This window comes from Schistocerca nitens, chromosome 1, assembly GCF_023898315.1.
Source record: "Schistocerca nitens isolate TAMUIC-IGC-003100 chromosome 1, iqSchNite1.1, whole genome shotgun sequence".
Classification (NCBI taxonomy): Eukaryota; Metazoa; Arthropoda; class Insecta; order Orthoptera; family Acrididae; genus Schistocerca; species Schistocerca nitens.
Window position 1 is genome coordinate 17,923,435 of NC_064614.1, and position 6,000 is coordinate 17,929,434.

General features: G+C 44.0%; 1 protein-coding gene across 1 annotated transcript in view; it reads right to left on the minus strand.

Annotated features, from left to right (window-relative positions):
• The window catches only part of LOC126240620 (heparan-alpha-glucosaminide N-acetyltransferase-like), a 349,296-nt gene extending 344,377 nt beyond the window's left edge, over positions 1–4,919 (minus strand). Inside the window, exon 1 of the mRNA XM_049947938.1 lies at positions 4,857–4,919. The gene's annotated coding sequence lies outside the window, so the exon portion shown is untranslated. The remainder of the gene's footprint in view (positions 1–4,856) is intronic.
• Positions 4,920–6,000: the final 1,081 nt, after the last annotated feature.

Genomic DNA, 6,000 nt, shown 5'->3' on the forward strand with positions numbered 1-6,000 from the left:
ATTGGCCAGCTCTCCATCTACATACCTATCCGTACTGTTGTGCATAGTTGTTTGCGCACAGCTAACACTGCCGGAAAAACTAAACTTGACACAAAGCCGAGCAGTAGCGCATACTATTCTTTCTCAACATCCTGAGATCTGAATGAGGCCTTCCTAAAGAGCGCGCACAGAATAACGTGGTCAGTAGATCCGCAGCTGGCAGGGCACGCGCGGGGAGGGGAGTAGTGCGATTGGGGGAGGGGTGGGGGGGGGGCTACAGTCACGCGCTGTAGGGGAAACCCCTAGAGCTGGAGGGGAAGTGCCATTCTAAACTGAAGCCTACGGCCACATTTTTGTAAACATTGCGAAGAGCCCAACCACGCTCACATTTGCATGGTGACCGTTCAAAAAGATCTGCTCCATCTGCTTTGGTTCGTAGCTAAAAAAAATTCCAATGAAAATGCAATAAAAGCAGCGATTTATTTTCCTCTGGCGTGTTAACAATTTGTAGCTTTCAGAGCAGCGTCATGTGAGGCGAATTTTGAGTAAACCCTACAGTTTCTCTTGTTGCCATGTTAAAATTTGCATCTTTTGCCAGAACACAGAGATGTTTACTCAGTGTCACTTCACTAACACGTTGTGCAGACTCAATTACGAGATAATTCTGAAACAGTTATTTATTAAGTGAGGAATTGAATAGGGGCATAGCTTATGAATAAGCGTTTCCTCGGTACAAAAATAAACGTGTAATGTCTTCAGTTATGTCGTTCCAAAACCCGTAGCATTTCCCGTTCCGCCAGCTATCGATGGCCCTTAAAAATTACAATCTTTCTTCGAAAACGTCTGTAGACAGTGGAGTAACCTATATGGCAAAATACTCTTCTCTTTGCGTGCTATCATTTGCCACAATCTCATTTCGATATCTCAACCATTTCTGAAATACGAGGAATATTGTGGATATTCCACTTTTGCTTATCTCTGGCGCGCGCTGTCGCAAGCGAGTGTGCTCAATCAGATCAATTTTCTCGATACAAGTGACAGATAGAGACCTAGAATCAAGTCTAAAGAAAAATTCGGTATGTTAGCTTAATTTCATACCCACAAAATATTATGTGATGTGCACCAAACGCAAAATCATAGCGACCCGTATTTTACGTTTCAAACTTTTTCGAATTCCGCGCAATGTCTTACTTACATGCAGATATCGCAATACCTATGGCCTTTAACGGAATGACTGGCACGTTATCATGAAGCTAACATATAAAGCTATGAGTAACGTACAAATGAAATTTTTTACCGAATAGTTCCTGTAAAATCGTCGAGTGGTCAGCGCGACAGAATGTCAATCCTAATGGCCCGGGTTCGATTCCCGGCCGGGTCGGAGATTTTCTCCGCTCAGGGATAGGGCGTTGTGTTGTCCTAATCTAATTTCGTCCCCATCGACGCGCAAGTCGCCGAAGTGGCGTCAAATCGAAAGACTTGCACCCGGCGAACGGTCTACCCGACGGGAGACCCTAGTCACACGACATTTACATTTTTACTTCGATTCTGTCTTTGCTGACAAGCGAAAGGGAGCAGATACTGTTGGCCTCACCTTCCGAGCAAACGAATTAGCTTGCTCAACGCTTGGGACTAAGGGTAACTGCTCGTCGGTCACCGTATCTTGGCACGGACTTGTAGAAGTCGGTCGAATTTTGGACAGCTAACGTTTTGTGCCCGGCCGCTGCCAACATTTTCGACGTAACACTGCAGTACCCGTTTATTCCGTAGTCGTCGCAAGTTGATTGTTGTGCCTTGCCGTGCCAAACCAGTAAGCAAATGTGTGGCACCAGCACTGAGCGACGAAAGCGCGGATTATTCACCCGCACCGCCACACCCCCTCGGCTGCCCATGTGCTCCTAGTCGGCGGGCATATCTTGCTTCCTCCGCTCCTCGCATCCCCGTAAGAATTCGTTCAGCGCGTCTCGAACAAACTATACTAGCTTGAGGGCGAAGAGTAAAACAAGCATTATTGTTGTCAACGGCAAGTCCTGTGGGGTCGGAACAAATTTTGCAAAAAATGGTTCAAATGGCTCTGAGCACTATGGGACTCAACTGCTGTGGTCATCAGTCCCCTAGAACTTAGAACTACTTAAACCTAACTAACCTAAGGACATCACACACATCCATGCCCGAGGCAGGATTCGAACCTGCGACCGTAGCAGTCGCACGGTTCCGGACTGCGCGCCTAGAACCGCGAGACCACCGCGGCCGGCCAAATTTTGCACCCGAGCAAGATAAGCACCGCACATCGTCGGCATTTGCACACTATTTAAGGAAGTGTCATCCTAGTGCAAATGTTCGCTGAGACGATGCTGGAGTCTGTTTGAAACCAGTCGAAGTTACTAACCAGTAATCCAACAAAGGAGCATATGTGAAGGGATGAACAACAGCCTGCACAGAATTCGCAAACTAACACCGCAGTTCAGAGTCGAGGGAATGTCTCGCACTCATCTCTATGACAAGCTTTCTGACGATGCAGCCAGTCTCGCCTCTCCTGTGTGCGCAAAGTGTTCCGCGCGGCACTGAGCGGAAAGCTTTACCGAAGTTATGCAACACACGCTTCATTAGTTTCCTCTATACACAAATGAATAAGTAATGTTACCAGCGTCCCAGTTACGAGCTCTGTCTGCGTATGCTAAAAAGTGGAGTGTATTACAGACGTTCACAAACTGTTCGTAGACATCAAAACGAACCTATCACAGCGTACATCGACAAACACTACTAAACATACTAAAAGAGTTTCAGATTCAAAATTAATCAGGTTAATTAACAAGCGTACGGAAGAAGCTTTCTGTTGAATAAATTCACCAATGGGAGAAATTGAAAATTTTAAAGCGTGTACCAGACTCAGAAACACGTTCGCTTTCTCACGCGTATTATTTAGCCTCATCTCGGATGAAACTGACAGACAATTTAAAAACTGATCTCAAAAGAATACATCTGCAGCGCCTAAACATTACCACAGGCACCTACACCGATTACTGTTACATTTCCGAGAAGACAGGACTACTTGGTAATCAGGAGAAGACAGAATACCTGATGAAAATTAAGAAAAAAATCTAACTAAGTAACACTTGTCTGTGGTCGGACTATCCTTCAAGAGAGGTTTATCAAAGTTGTGTAAACACCGTAGCGTCGTCACAATGCTAGAGAAGGGATCACGAGCGCGGAGCCTTTTGTACTTCGAAATGGATTGCAATTAGTGGAAAACAATAAATACAGATGAGTGAATATAAAAAAATATAATAAAATGGAAGAAATAGTTTTTATCTTCCGTAATAAGTTATCTATTTCTGTGTTCTTTCTTCCATCTTATCTGCTAACCTTAATCTATTTTTTATCTCTGTTCCCCGCTTCTTCTCCACGTTCGATTTCTTCTGTACTGCCGCCAAACATTTCTGTTAGTACGTCGTTGCTTCTTCCATTTGACAGGAGCGTCACTAAACTGAATGTTAACAAGAATAACATTACTGTGATGCAACACATACACTAAAACACCGAAAAAGGCGGCTAAAACAGCGGTAAGGCACTGGACTCGCATTCTGGAGAACGACGGTTCAAATCTTCCGCCCTCCATTCTGATTTAGGTTTTTTGAAGTTTATGTAAATTGGTTAAAGCAAATGTCGGAATGGTCCCTTTCCCATTCTGTGTTTGTGCTCCGTGTCTAGTTATTTCGTCGTCGACGGATTGTTAAACCCTAATCTTCCTTACTACATTTATAACTACAACTTATCATTATTACTATTATTAATATCAATAAGGTACGCCACGTATTGTATTGTTAACTCTCTTAGGGTATCTGGGTAATTATATAAGACGACCTGATAACCCTAAACCAATCGGATGAAATTATTCTTAATTACATAAATGAAAAGGTCGGCTGCCTGTCTACCTGATATAGTATTCTCTAGAAAAACAAGTGAAACACTACGAAATAATTTTTTAAAGAAATTTCCGCCATTTGGCTATTAATTGTTCATTAATTTTACACAGTTATGATTTCGGCTTTGTAGCAATTCTCAAGTGCATGCAGAAATGTTAAAATATGTCTGACCCGTCTGCGAAATGTCATCGTCGAAAAAACATATTTCTGGTCGTAGAGACCAGTGTCGTATTACAGGATTATTGGCTGTTAAATACGCCATATTGTATGTTAATGGTTTCTCATTGTGTACAATGTCAGCCCATATTATGTATCTTCGATATGTAATCGTGCCCTGTAATACGACAACTGGTCTAAAAGACCAGAAATATGTTTCTTCGACGATGACATGTCACAGGCAGGTCAGACATTTTGACATTTCAACGTGCGCTTGAGAATTGCTACAAAGCCGAAAACGTGACTGTGAAAAATAAGTGAACAATTAACTGCCAAATGGCGGAAATTTCTTTCAAAAAATTCTATATGAATGTGGTCCTCCACGACGGCAAGATCGTTAACTAGGAAAGAAGACCCAGAAGCGTATGGTGGGATAACATAAGGGATGGTGTAGGCAGGATTAACAACGACATCGAATGGACAGGGTCCGAGAAGACAATATTAGACTAATTACAGCATTTAAGCAGTCATTTTTCCCACGCTCCATACGTGAATGGAACGAGAACAAACTTTGATAGGGGGTACAGTTGGAAGCACCCTTTGCCGTGCACTTCGCGGTTGTACGCAGTGTACGAATGTAGCTAGCCAACAACGCTTTAGGCAGAAAAAGATGGAAAAGGCGTATGGAACATGGGAACGGTCCAGTCCCCTTTCTACACACAATTAAAACGAAGTACACGTTTCCAACACACGGTCTCGTCGTCAGGGGCACGTAACGGTAGCAGAGCACAGTACCTGGATCGGCAGCCCACGGTGCACGCGAGGCGAGCTCCGCCGTCAGACTGAACTGTTGTTGCGGCTGCCGAGCTCTCCCCGGCAGGTAGCGGGGACTCCTACCTCTCTCTGCATACGGCCTCTCCCCGACCACGACGCGCCGCCGAGGAATGCCCAATGCCCGCCACTTTCGGGTCACATCGCTGTCCTTCTTCACCCTCCTTATTTTAGTCGAGATACCTACTCCCGTACTTCGCATTGTGCCTTACACTCATTCGCTAGCTGTTTTCACCTGTGGAATCATCCCTTTATCTCGAGTGCCACTTCACAATACTTCGCCTCGCACGTACCCCGCTTTGAAGTCTTGCCGCTTCGATAATTGAAACATCCACAACTATTTCTCACACGTAATGCTCATACTACAAAGTACACTTATTGTTGAAACTTCCTGGCAGATTAAAACTGTGTGCCGGCCCGAGACTAGAACTCGGGACTTTTGCCTTTCCCCGAGTTCGAGTCTCGGTCCGGCACACAGTTTTAATCTGCCAGGAAGTTTCATATCAGCGCACACGCCGCTGCAGAGTGAAAATCTCATTCTGGAAACACTTATTTTTGTTGTTATCAATTACAACAAGTTTTTGCTGTCACCAGAGTAATGAATCAACTTTCGTACTTCAATTGAAATGTTTGATTCTGTATAAATTTCTGCCTGAATTGTGTTAAATTTTAAAGTTAAATTATATATTCCATATCTAATGATAATTTCTCATATAGCCGGCCGCGGTGGTCTAGCGGTTCTAGGCGCGCAGTCCGGAACCGCGCGACTGCTACGGTCGCAGGTTCGAATCCTACCTCGGGCATGGATGTGTGTGATGTCCTTAGGTTAGTTAGGTTTAAGTAGTTCTAAGTTCTAGGGGACTGATGACCACAGATGTTAAGTCCCATAGTGCTCAGAGCCATTTGAACCATTTTCCCATATATCTCATGACCGAAACACTATTTTTCTGATAATATAATTTTATTTTTCATATAGATCCATCTCTTTCAAATTGTAAAGGTTGCAGGGGTAAAATACAGGGAGTGAAAGGCTATTTACAACTTGTATGGGAACCACGTGGCAGTTATAAGAGTTGAGGGGCAGGAAAGGCTGGTTCAAATGGTTCAA